The sequence below is a fragment of the Microtus ochrogaster genome, chromosome 17 (genome assembly GCF_000317375.1).
Source record: "Microtus ochrogaster isolate Prairie Vole_2 chromosome 17, MicOch1.0, whole genome shotgun sequence".
Lineage (NCBI taxonomy): Eukaryota > Metazoa > Chordata > Mammalia > Rodentia > Cricetidae > Microtus > Microtus ochrogaster.
This window is the reverse complement of record NC_022019.1, coordinates 786,908-799,857: the sequence shown is the minus strand read 5'-3', so window position 1 is coordinate 799,857 and position 12,950 is coordinate 786,908.

The following is a 12,950-nucleotide window of genomic DNA, read 5'->3' as shown; positions in this document are numbered from 1 at the left end:
TTGTGTCTCTGTGCCCCAATGCCTACCAGGAATGATGATTTAAAGGAAGAGAAGGTCATTTGTGTCTCTGTGCCCCAATGCCTACCAGGAATGATTTAAAGGAAGAGAAGGTCATTCACCTCTCAGCCTCAGTCCCTCACCGTGGGGAAGGATTGCTAGAGTGCCCTAGTCTGTGGTGGCAGGAGCAGGTGGCATGGCTGTTCACATGCCAACCAGGAAATAAGCAAGCTGGAAACTGAGGTGGGTGTAATCTTCAAAGGCATGCGATTTATTTTTGCCAGCCAGGCTCCACCTCTGAGAGGATGTCAAAGTCGCACAAACCTAGCATTTCAAACATGAGTCCGTGGGGACATACCCGAACCCCAGCAGGACACATAGTCAAACATCTGAACTTTGAAAACAAGCTACAAGCTAACACTTGTCAGGTATCTAGGAATGCAAAGAGCAGAGTGCTAAGAATCTTCATGGATATTTCATTTTACACTCCTGTGGGGGGCTGAACACTGAACTCCCCAAAATGTCCATGTTCTGATAGCCACAACCTGTGAATATGTTACCTTAGATGGCAAGGACCTTGTAGATGTTATTTGATTAGGGATCCTAGTAAGGAAAATTGACGCTAGTGTCTGGTGAAGACCCGTTTCCTAGTTTGTTAATCTGAACCGGCTTCCATTGTACGCTCATCTATGGTGTGGATCTGAACTATCTCACAAAGGCACATGCGTTGAGTTCAGGCTTGGCCTCAGTGCTGCAGTGTTTATAGGTGGGGCTTTGGGGAAGTAATTGGATTCTGAGGGCTCTGATCTCATCAATGGATGCATCCTCATTTGGACTCATAATTGGATTGACTTCTGGGAGGTAGCAGAGACTCTAGGAAATGGGTCTTAGTTGGAAGATGTAGGTCATTGAGGCATGTGCCCCTAGGCCTGTGTCTTGTCTCTACTTTGCCCCTGCTTCCAGGTTGCCTTGTGGTGATAAATCTTTCTCTCTGTGTGCTTCCTGCCATGATGTTCTTCCCTTACTGTGGCCCAGAAACAATGGTGTCACGTGACAATTACCTGCCAAGATAAATTTTTCTCTTATAGCCGATTTTCTGTCATTTTGTCACAACAGTAGAGACAAACCAACCAACCTCACATGTCTAGAGGGGAAAAGAGCTCTCTGGGGTCCCCTGTATGAGAAACAATTGCTTCTATTCATGGGGGCTGTGCCTTCATTGCCTCAGTACCTCCTAAAGTCCCCACCTCTCAGGATTTCAACATGTGAGTCTGGGGAGGAACAGCAACCTTCTTTCTATGGCAGATGCTAACCCAGCTTCCAGCCATTCTGCAAAGCCAAGCCAACATCTTGGTACAGATGGGGAAAGGGATGTTTAAAGGTGTCTGCATGACCCAGGCCACTCTTCTGCCTCTCGCCATGCAAAGGGATGGCTGACTTTGTGTGTAACTGTGTTGTCTTTTGAAGTACATGGATTCCTGTAGGCTGTGAAAAGGCTACCAGATGCAGTGTTTGCTGTCCCTCTGAATATCCATCTTTCTGTCTCAGTCATCAGGGAAGACAATGCATTGATGAGCTTAGCAAGGTTTTCATTTTCTAAATGTTTATCAGATTAGAGCCATTCATACCCTGCGTAGAATAGCATTTGTCCACCATGTGAGGGGCCCTGGGCTCCATCCTAGCCCCAGAAAAACAAACCAAAGCAAAAACGACAAGACTGCAAAGAATAGTTCATTGTTTCTGAAATCAGAGCTTCCTGTCTTATACTTGCTTTTGGCGTCAACTTTCTTTTGTCTCGTCATTATAGTCTAGTCTCTCAAACTATTTATACCAAGAGGGAATGGACAATGTTTTCAGAGAAGAGGTTTAATGGGTTTCTAGATCTGGGTAATATAACTTTTAGAGTTTAAGAAAAAAAAAAGGATGTCATACTCAATTTCAATACCCAAGACCAAATAAATAGATAGCACACTCTTCGATAGTGGGTGGTCATTATTCATGTCACTAGCATCTGGCAGTTCCCTTGTTCTCAGCAGATTACAGGGTTGTGGATGGTTTATTCAGATGAACCATTTTATACACATTGTGGTTCTATACTAGTTGTGTATGTTTGCCCATCAAGAGACTACCTTTCCCCTTCCTCATGGTGTAAACAGCTGTAACATCTGCAAATGACCTAAGCCTCTCTCCAGCTGGAGTGTGCTGCCTTCTGACCACACTTTGGTCCATGGATCAAGAATGTTTAGTGTATGACTCCAGATGGTATAAGGGTCCTTCTTGAGACTTCATTGCCAAAGAATAGAAGAGGTTTTCTCATCCTCTTTGGTGAGATATAAGACTAGCAGGTTGATGGCCAGCCTCAAGAATTCACGGTAGATCCAGAGATGACCCAACAGTGCCAGCACAAACCTGACAGCTGACTTCAGTGCCCATAACCCATGGCTAAAGGGGAAAACTGACTCCTGACAGTTGCCCTTCTGACCTGCCATGGCATGCCACATGTAAATACACAAGGCAGAATGAGTGCACGTGGTACACACACCACCACCACCACCACCACCACCACCACCACCACCACCACCACCACCATCCATCCATCCATTTAGAGCATTTAAAAAGAAGTCTTGGTACATAAGATACTTACAAGAGAATTTTCACATTCTAAGTGGCAAAATTACTGTTTCGATTATTTGACTTTAATTCATAGGAAATTGGCACCTTCAACTACTTCGGCCTTCCCGTAGCCAATTCTAATATCAAGATAGACCCAAGCTGGCTGGAGATACAATTGTATGACCCAGGAGAACATCTCTTTCCTATCACCCTATTGTCTTCTGTGAAAAAGACAGAGAAGTAGTTCAATGTGCAGATTTCTTCTAAGAATCTTATCCAGACCCAGAAACAGCAGAAAGGTTTAGTTGTTTTTGGGTTTGTTGATGTAATCCTGCCAGATTTTTGTTGTTGCTTTGTTTTGGAGTGGGGAGGAGTGGGCAGAGGACTGGGAATACAGGTTAGAGGGAATGTTTTCCCAGCAAGCTCAGGGTCCTCAGTTTGATATGTAGAACCACAATAAGTAAATAAGTAAGCAAGTAAATATTCTTTTAAAACTCTCTTCAGGTCAAGGACAGAAAAAAGTAAATGAAAGCAAGGAAATGTTGGTGTCGGGAGGCAGGATAGCCGCCATCTCGCCTACTTGACCAGGGAAGAGTGGTCCAGCGTGATGAGTAGAATCACAATCCTCAGAATCATGTCCCCAAAGCCTCTGGGATTAATGGTCCCAGTATTTATGAAAATGGACACGAAGATACAAATGAGAAGAATGTCAGAAAAATTGCTAAAGGTGTAATTGGAACGCCACTCTCTCTTACCTGGTAGAAAACTGGGCCCAGTTCTCATACAAAGAGGAAAGGATGTTGGGATGGATGGGGAGACAGGAGCGGCTTTGGGAACTGCCAGGGGAGTGGACACTCCCTTGAAAAGAAGACAAAGAGAAACATGTTCACGTACTAAATATCAGCCCCTGTCATTGTCCTTGCACTCGGCTCCTGGAGGCAGTCAAGCCTGCACCACTCAGAAGCTATGAGCGGCCTCTCTGATAATCTAAACCAGCCTAGACGAAACATGTAGAAATATTGATGCATTGGGAGTTCCCAGGATAAGGCCAGATCAGCCACTCTGCATGAGTGAGACCCACAGACACGCATCCACTCATGCAAAGCATAGAATCTTAGATGTCTGAGAAAATCCTCCAACATAAAAAAATTAGGTCTCCATAATCTTTAAAGAACAGACAACCCCAATAAGTTCCAAGGAAACAAAGAACTTGGATGGAGTTGATAAAAGGAGAAATGCTATTATCAAGACCTGCGTTAGACACCAAGGTCCTGGCAAGGTTTGCTAATATGCACTATGCACATTCAGAAAAATATAAAAACATATTAAAAGTTAAGAGTCTAATAGAAAAATCTAAGAAGTACATCAGAGGAAAATTTGACAAACTCTTCTGAAATTAGAGCACTGGGGAGTCCAGTTAGCACGTGCATCTATAATCCCCGCACTTGGGAAAACAGAGACCAAAGGATTGAGAGTTCAAAGCCAGTGTAGGCCACACACCCAGATAATGTCAGAAAGACAGAAAGAGTGGCTGGGAATAGTAATCATAAAATATTATAGAGGAAGCACAGATGAGCCAACATCAGAATTACAGCATGACAGAGGAAATGGAGGGGTGATATCAACAGCAAATCCTTCATGGAAGCCAGACTTGGCAGCCCACACCCATGAGCCAGCACTTGGGAGGCGGAGGTGGGACAATCAGGACTTCAGCCAACTTTGCCTACAAAGTTGGTGCCAGGCAAGCCTTGGATACATAAAATCTCTTTTAAAAATCCATGAAGAGTTTCTTCAGCTGAATGAAGAGTTTTCACATTCCAAAGGCTCTGACTGTGTCCAGCGCAACAAATAAAAATAAAAAATAGATAAATAAAAAAATCAGGCTCATTAACAAGACATTTTAGATCTCAGAAAACAATGAAAAGATCTACAGAATTTTCAGAGGTAATACGTTAGATACAAACAACCAAGTCTCAAAACCATCTTCCTTAGGGGAAGGCAGGGAGCCATTACAAAGTGAGGGGAGAAAATTGGGATTTTATAGTTCTAACCTCAGGGGAAATAGCATTCAAGTTATGTATGTAGAGATTCAAGATTTCCCAAATTTGCTCATGTGTCAGTTTTTATGAAACTAGTACAGAAAAACCTCCATCCACAATAAGAGGAAAGGGAAGCTAACTAATTAGGAAAGCCTAGAATACACTGGGCAATATTGCACAGGCTCAATAGACAACAGAAATCCCAGAAAACAGTACTTAAAGATGGTGCCACATGCCAGGCAGTGGAAAGGCATGCCTTTAATCCCAACACTTGGGAGGCAAAGGCAGGTGGATCTCTGAGTTTGAGGGCAGCCGGGTCTACAGAGTGAGTTCCAGGAAAGTCGGGGCTACACAGAAAAACCCTGTCTCAGAACCCTGACACCCTGGGTCATGTCAAAACCATGGTTGGTTCTGACCTCTTGGAAGAGGCTGCAGAAAGAACAAGAGTTAGCAGATGGGAGGAGAATGAAATCCTGTTTCCTGACACAGCATTGCTGTTGTACTCATGATTTTACAGCGGCCGTGTTTACCTGCACACAAGCAATCCAGCCAGCATGCCACCATGGACGGGGAGGGGCTCAGGAGGCCTCATCCCTCTCTGAGGAGCCGTTGGTGGTTGGTGGTTGCTGGAGGAAGAGGGTATCACTTTTCTTTGGGGGTACATCTGCTGGTAGGTTCATGATGCGTCACACCTGTGCACATGGGCACTGATTGGACTCGGTGGGTTTTACAGAAGAGGAAGAGACCAAGAATGGGAGGGGGGTATGTCGGGAGTGTCTGGGCCGGGGATGAGAGGTGAACATGATCAAGTTATATTATATATTATGTGTATGAAATCGTCAAAGAACAGGTAGGGGCTGGTGAGATGGCTCAGTAGCCTCGCTGTCACGCCTGATGACCGGAGTTCCATCTCCAGATCCTCATGACCGACTCCTGCAAGTTGTCCTCTGACCTCTATATATATATGACACCCGTGGGGACACACACACACTGTCAAGGAATACATTAAAAAATATACATTTATAACCATAGTTCCAGCCTGTTGTGGTTTGAGTGAGAATGTTGCCCTAGTTTTGGGCATTTGCATACTTGGTACCCAGAGAGTGGGGCTGTTTGGGAAGGATTAGGAGTGGGACCTTGCTGAAAAAACAATACCACTGAGGTGTGGACTTAGAGGTTTCAAAGCCAACTGCCATGCCCAACATGGGCTCTCTCTCTCAGCTTCCAGCCGCCATGCCTCTTCTCCCCACCAAGGCCTCTTATCACTCTGGCTCCATAGCCCCATAACAATTCTTGCTTCTCTAAGTTGCCTTGGCCCTGGTGTTTTATCAGAGCAATAGAAAAGTAACAATTGTGCTTACCAGCTTATGCTCATCCTTCATATGAATGTCGGCTTCAAACAAAACCACGGGCTCCTTCAAAGCCAAGCAACCAAAAGAAAAAAAAACCCATAAAACTAAACACTTACTCCAAGAGACAGAGCCAGGGATAGTAAACATCGCAGTAGCAGGAGCCCCATTAATACATAAGACAATCAACAGCTGCCCTCTATTATTGACACTATGTAATTTGTTTTGCAAATACAATACCATGCCTTTTAGCATAGGCATTGTCTTTTTTCAATCTTAAGTACCTTTATTATTGGCCAATAGTAGAACCCCCGCAAAAAAGTGAAACTCATATGAAATCTATTGTACATAAATGTGGATTCAAAGTTAATTGCATTACTTCCTCAAAACGCTACATTTGATTTGCACTTAAAACAACAGGACTCAGCTCAGTTCCTCGGGGTCTTAAATTCACAACGGGATGTGAAATTTTAGTGAGGGAGAAAAAGAATAAATTCTTTTCTTTAAATTAAGTTTTCAATTCAAAGGATTCACTCAGTTGGACCTCCAAATTCTACTTTTAACGTAAGAAGGTCTTGAGCGCAAGCCTTGGCTTCAAAGGCGTTTGCATTCAAGTCTAACTTCACTTAGAAATGAACTAAAGAGAAACTGGGTGTATCGGGACCATACTTAATCCCCTAGGAGTCAGCGTCGCATTTATTAAAATTAAACCCTTCTCTTTGTTTCTCCGCTCTCCACCAGGCAGATCTGCCGACTTCAGTAGAACAGGCAATGTTTTTCTTTGCTAGTTCATTTGGAAAAGTTGCTCAGCTAATTGAGAAACAGTTAATGAATTTTACTTGTATTAAAATAAAGGTGATTGCTCAGTGGCAATGATGAGTGGAGAAAGTCATTGCATTTATGTATTGTGTTTTCGTGTAAATACTTTAAATAGTAATACTTTTGCCAAAATGTATTAGCAAGGACTATAATATTATGGTTCATGGTTCATGTGGTATCAGAAAAGAATAACTGTATAAGTAATCAGGGAAACAAAGTAAATGTTCCTCTTGGCCTTGCACAATAAAAATGGAATTAAAATTATTCAGGCTCAAAAATGCAAATAGAATGCATCTCTTCCAGCTTAAAAAAATAAATTTTCAAGGCAAAGTTTGTATATTCAATTTCTCCAAAAGTCCCAGCTTAATTCCAGAACCAACCTCATCAAAATTCACTTCATATGCTTTTCCAAAGTCATCAAATATTTCCTTGTTTTAAAAACAATGAAATTAAAATTCGTGCTCCTGAACAAGATCGCTTCCTGTTCAGAATACATTTTGGGAAAAGTTATGCTAATCGGTGGCGGAAAGCAACCATATAGCACTTCAGTGTATTAAACGTGAGATTAAATTCATAGTGAATTTAAGAGCAAATAACCACTATCCATCTAAACAGATTAAATCTTGGGAAAGGGCAGAGTTTAGAACGATCTCAAGAAAGAACCAAATTGATAATAGACCTTGTGTTAGACAACATCGCCCCCTACTGAAAATTTGAGGCTGCCTATTCAGGCATCCTGGGAGCCTGCAGAAATGGGCTGAGTGCACAGAAGAAAGCAAAGCATTTATTTCACTGTTAGGTACCCGGGAATTCAAAGCTAGCAGCACTGGAAATATTTCTTTCCTCTGTATCAGTATAGAGATCAGGCTCATCGTCTTGCCTTTTAAATATTCTCCAACTCTAAGTGTTCAAGAAATTGATTCTGCTTTGATATTTTATTTTGTTTACTTTTTGAGACTGAATTTCTAGTATCCAGACTGTTGACAAACTTGCTAGCTATGTGAGGATGGATGGCCTCGACCTTCTGATCCTCTTGCACCACACCTCAAGTGCTAGGATTACAGAAGTGCACCACCATGGCTGGCTATATGTAGTGCTGAGAACTGAACCCACATCTTTGTCTGTATTAGGCAAGCCAACTGAGCTACACCCCCTCGCCTTGATTCAGGTACATTTGCAGTGTCTCTTTAATTAATGTAAAGACATAGTAACTACCTGACATAAAAAAGAGATGCTTGGTAATGCATCTCGGTTAGACTTCTGTTACCAATGTGTTTCATAGGATGCTTTAATCTAATAATACTGCAGTGACCAGACATGACAATATTCATATCTTTAAATACACATATTCACACATCTTACACACATGAGGATGACATGCAAGCTATGGCTAGGAATGAAACCTTGTAGCCTACAAGCTTAAAAAAGATGAAAAATCTCCAACCCCAGGTTAAGTTCCTCCCCGTCAAGGGCAGGTTCATGACTTCCGCTGTTGTTATTCTTTAGATGGGCAAACACCCTTAACCATCACAAGAAAAGATACTAAAACTCATGATGTACTAAAAGGCATATATCTGATAAATAGATTCGCCACCTATAAAACACCCTTAAAAGTCCATGTAAAATGCCAAATTGTGTTTTAGATGCAATAACTCAAAAAAATCAAATACCTAATAAATTGGCCATGTTCCATCACTAAAGGAAGCTTTGGTCAAGCTAACTTGCCAAAGTATGTGTAAATGTCTCCAAGCGGTAAGCCCGAGAATGAGAGAAAACTTTGGGGGTCGTTTTTACACATGGACGAAACGCCTTCGGAGAGACACGGAAAGACTGAGTGGACACCTGACGTAGAGCAGACCCATATCAACACCTACTGAAAGACAAACAAAAGGATGGAGAAGTTCAGAGAGCACACCTCATTGCCTGGTCTCATGCCGCTTTGAACCTAGGAGTACTGTGAGACCCATCTTTTGCAAACACGAAGTCCTCATAAAACCTAATATACCATCAGAGATTCCTCTGGAAAACTGTCAAATGTTTTCCTCTTGAAAGATGAAGAAACTCGGGCACGGAGGTCAAATGTCACTCAGAGTCACACAGCTGAGATTTTATTTGGGGCTCTTACCTCCTGATTGGTCAGCCCATAACCACATAGTACTTTTGATCAGGTTGCCATAGGAAATGCCTGGTGTGCCTGCAGACACCTCCAATTGAACATTTCTCCCTTGTGAAATGGCTTTACTGTGTGTTTCAGGTAGTGGAGCTACAGATTTGGGCTTTCCCCCGGCCTCTCTCCTGTGCTTTGGAGATTCTCAGAAAGACAAAGGTCAGCTTCTTCCCTCCCCTTCCTGGAGAGTCACCGCAGCCTCTAAGAAGGGATTCACTTGCTTGGGCCGCGTTCTTTCCTTGTGGGCTTTAATAAAAACCTTTCACAAGAACGGCATAACACCTCAGTGCTTGCTATTGGATGTGGGATGGGAGATGTTCATAAGGCAGAGCTGCCTGCTAAGTTCTCCTTTCAACCTTTTCAAGGTGAGCCTGGTTTTCATGCTTTTCTGTTCTAAATGAATGAATTTGCTGTAATTCACCCATTCTGCTGGGGTTATGTATGTAAGCTTCCCCCTCAACTCTGACTAAACAGGTGGATACATGTTTCACAAATCATGTGTACATACATATATACATATACAAAATACACATATATGTGTGTACACACACACACACACACACACACACACAGTGTATGTTTCTTGTGAGCCCCTGGTAGAAAGCTACTAAGCCCTCAATCATCCATCTGAATCCCATCTCCGAGTCCACATTCTGTAGTAGTTGAACAACAAACACAGTGGACAAGTCAACAAATCATTATTAACCTTGCTTACCAGAGTTCCTAGAACTGCGACAGACCAAGGTAGTTACTGTGTGTTGGAAAGCTACAATGTGTCAAGAACAGCTTTAGGTCCTCAAGAGAGCGTAACAAAGTATCCAAGTCTTTTTTGGCTTTTTGGTTTTTTGCTTTCCTCCCTGGAAATCTTACTGGGAACAGTCGCAAACTGTTCCCAATTCCTACAGCTGGCATCCAACAAGCTGCCTCAGCAAAAGCAGATAATAGGAAGGTAGAATTGCAGCCAAGAGTCGACAGACAGGTTCATCAGCTTCTGCTTTGTTCGTGTGTGTGTGTGTATGTGCGTGCGTATGTGTATGTATGTGTGTGTGATGGTTGTTTTGTTTTATTTTTGTTTGTCTGTTTTTCCTTTTACAGGAAGCATGCACTTTGTAACTGTGAAGTTCTCACCATCAATTCATGGGAAGAAATTTCAAAATTACTGTATAAGACTCTGCAGTCTTATTTAGCTGATGCTCCAATGACAGGAAATCTTACAAAGGTGGTCATAAAATTTCAGCTGATGGTATGAACTGGTGGTTCTCAACGTGTGGGTTGAGACCCCTTTGGAACTCACACATCAGATATCTTGCATATCAGATTTTACATTACGGTTCAGAACAGTAGCAAAATTACAGTTATGAAGTAGCAACAAAACAATGTTATGGTTGGAGGTCCTCACAACGTGAGGAACTGTATTAAAGGGTCACAGCATTAGGGAGCTTGAGAACCACTGGAAAGCTGACTATCCCTTTAGTTCACTATAGATTCCTCTTGCTTGTTCATATTTGATCCTTTGTTTATAGCAAATTCATAGAGTTCAACCAGCCCCATTTTGCTTCATTGCCATAGCAACACAATAGTGACGAAAGCACACAGTTCCTCCCCTGAGCCACATGCATGGCCTTTACAGTTTCTTCCACTCACCACCCTGCATCTGCTTGTGGTTAATGCTGTTCTTGGATGCTTGATTTTTAGCTCCTCCCCATAGCCACAAAAAGCATACAGATAACTAAACAAAACATTCTAACTTCTGAAGTCCTGCTTGTTTTTCTGCCACACTCTTCTTAGTCAACCCCAGGGAGGAACAGCTATGATTTTGCTGGAAAACTTAAAAATGTAATGCTTCTGAATACAAATCATTTTGGTTTGTGAAGTAGAAGGTGAGACTGAACAAGCGGGAGTCATAAATAGATTCAGGTAAGTATTCCAATTCCTTTTCCTCGGCCTCTCTCATAGACACAGGGAAAGCACATCAATTCTAACGATTATAGAGAAGTGTGTCACAGATAAACATTCACACTCATGGAATCAGGGACCTGGACAGCTGTTTGCTTTACAAACGGAGTATCTAAACGACTGTGGGCCCCTTCTTTGCTGTGTTTCATCCCTCCTAAGAATGCTGATCTCACTCAGCATCTGCCCTATTTCCGGAAGCCACGTCCTTCCGAAGAGGCCAGCCAAACTCCATAACACAGCAGAAACATAAGCTGTTCCCATTCATTGCGGTTGACTTGGGCATGGGTGTGCAATAATGTATAAAAGGAACCTGTTAGTGGCTGCCAGGTGATTGAGAGGCACACAAATACGACATGGCTACTTGTAGCTGCCCACTAGACACATTTCTCTTATGTATGAGCAGGATGAAGTCCCAGGGGCACAGAGACAACCAGAACGCAGACTCCATTTCTCAACCCGCTTAGCCTGATATGTTCGGGCCGCTACAATAAAAGCCGACACAGCGTGTAAAGCTCCTCCTGACAGCCGACTCATGGTCTTTGCCTAGTTCTCCTTTCTTATTTTGCTACATACAATGTGGATGTAATAGCTGGGGGGAGAGCCATCACCTTAGTCATGCATCACAGCAGTAGAAAAGAAGCCATCCTCCAGCCTCTGTGGTTTCAGTTTTTCTGACATTCGTAACCGAGCCTACCACTAAATGAATGAAACAAAGAAAGACACGGCTGTTTGCAGCCACTGCATGCTGTAGAGTCTGGAAGTTACATCTGGAACTATTGCAGCCGTTGTGCAAACAGGAAGAGAAAAAGAGCCTGAGCCCAGAGCCAAGCTAAAGGGTAGCAGGTGATGATATAAAGTCAGCCGGGCTGTGGTGACTTTCCTGGGGCTTTTTATTATGTGAGAAAATATCCTTCATTATTCTCTGAGGCGCTGCCTTGGTGATTTCTGCCTCTTGCGACTGAAAGCAGCTCTGACCGGGTTTAATGGTTTCCAGGGGTTGCAAAACGCTGTGCTCCTTCAGAAAGGGCTCAGTAGTCAGAGATTTGGAAGAAGCTGGGGAAGGTGTGCTGCAAAACATTTTGCAAATAGAAAACAGAGGGGGAAACAATAATCCTGCCAGTCCTCAGTAATCATGATGATAATTTGGGTTTTATGGTCTTTTTTAAAAGTACTGCATCTAACTACATATATTTTTGTATACAGGTAATCACACCGTATGTCTAACTTTGGCTCCTACTTTGTGCAAATACAACCTCTGTGCACAATGCAAGGTCCAGCTACCTGGGAATTCAAGACAGGAAAATTAAATAAGGCAGTTTGAAGAAGAAATTTAAAACGTGAAGCCAGAGCACAATGGTGGTGACTTCCTGGACAGGAATCTTTGAACTCACTTCCTTCCTGTGAGCTGAGCATCACATTGGTGATGGCCATTTTTCTGGTCTTTTGCGGTTGAACTTGATATTTTGGCTTTGGTTTCTTGGTCTTCCAGATTTTATTAAACCAAGTTATAGGACCGCTCAGAAGACACAGACAACAGAACGCTTTAGGCCAGGGGCCAAGAATGAAAACCACTGAAGTAGAAGAGTGTGAAAGAACCTTCTAGAATTCACTGTATAGTCCAGACTGACCTCAAACTCATAGCAATCCTGTCTTGAGCATCCTAAATTCTGGGATTACTGGTGAGAGTCTCCACGGCTGGCTTTTACCCTCTCCTCTCTTCCCTTCCTCCCCTTTCTTCTCTCTCTTTTTCCCATCCATACTGGAAGCCAGTCATGGATCAACATTGTCACATCTCCAGAGAAAAGAGTGTGGAGAGGCTCTTCATGGCGAGCTCTCTCTTCTCAGCTCTCTCAGCACTGGGAATGGAATCCAGAGCCTCTGGAATGCTAAGTACACCAAGCCGCACGCCCAGATCCCCTTCTCGATTTTCCTTTTACTCCTAGTGGGGACTTCTTTAGTATACAAGGCTGGACCTCTTTGAAATGCTGGCAGAATCAGGTCTTTGGAAAA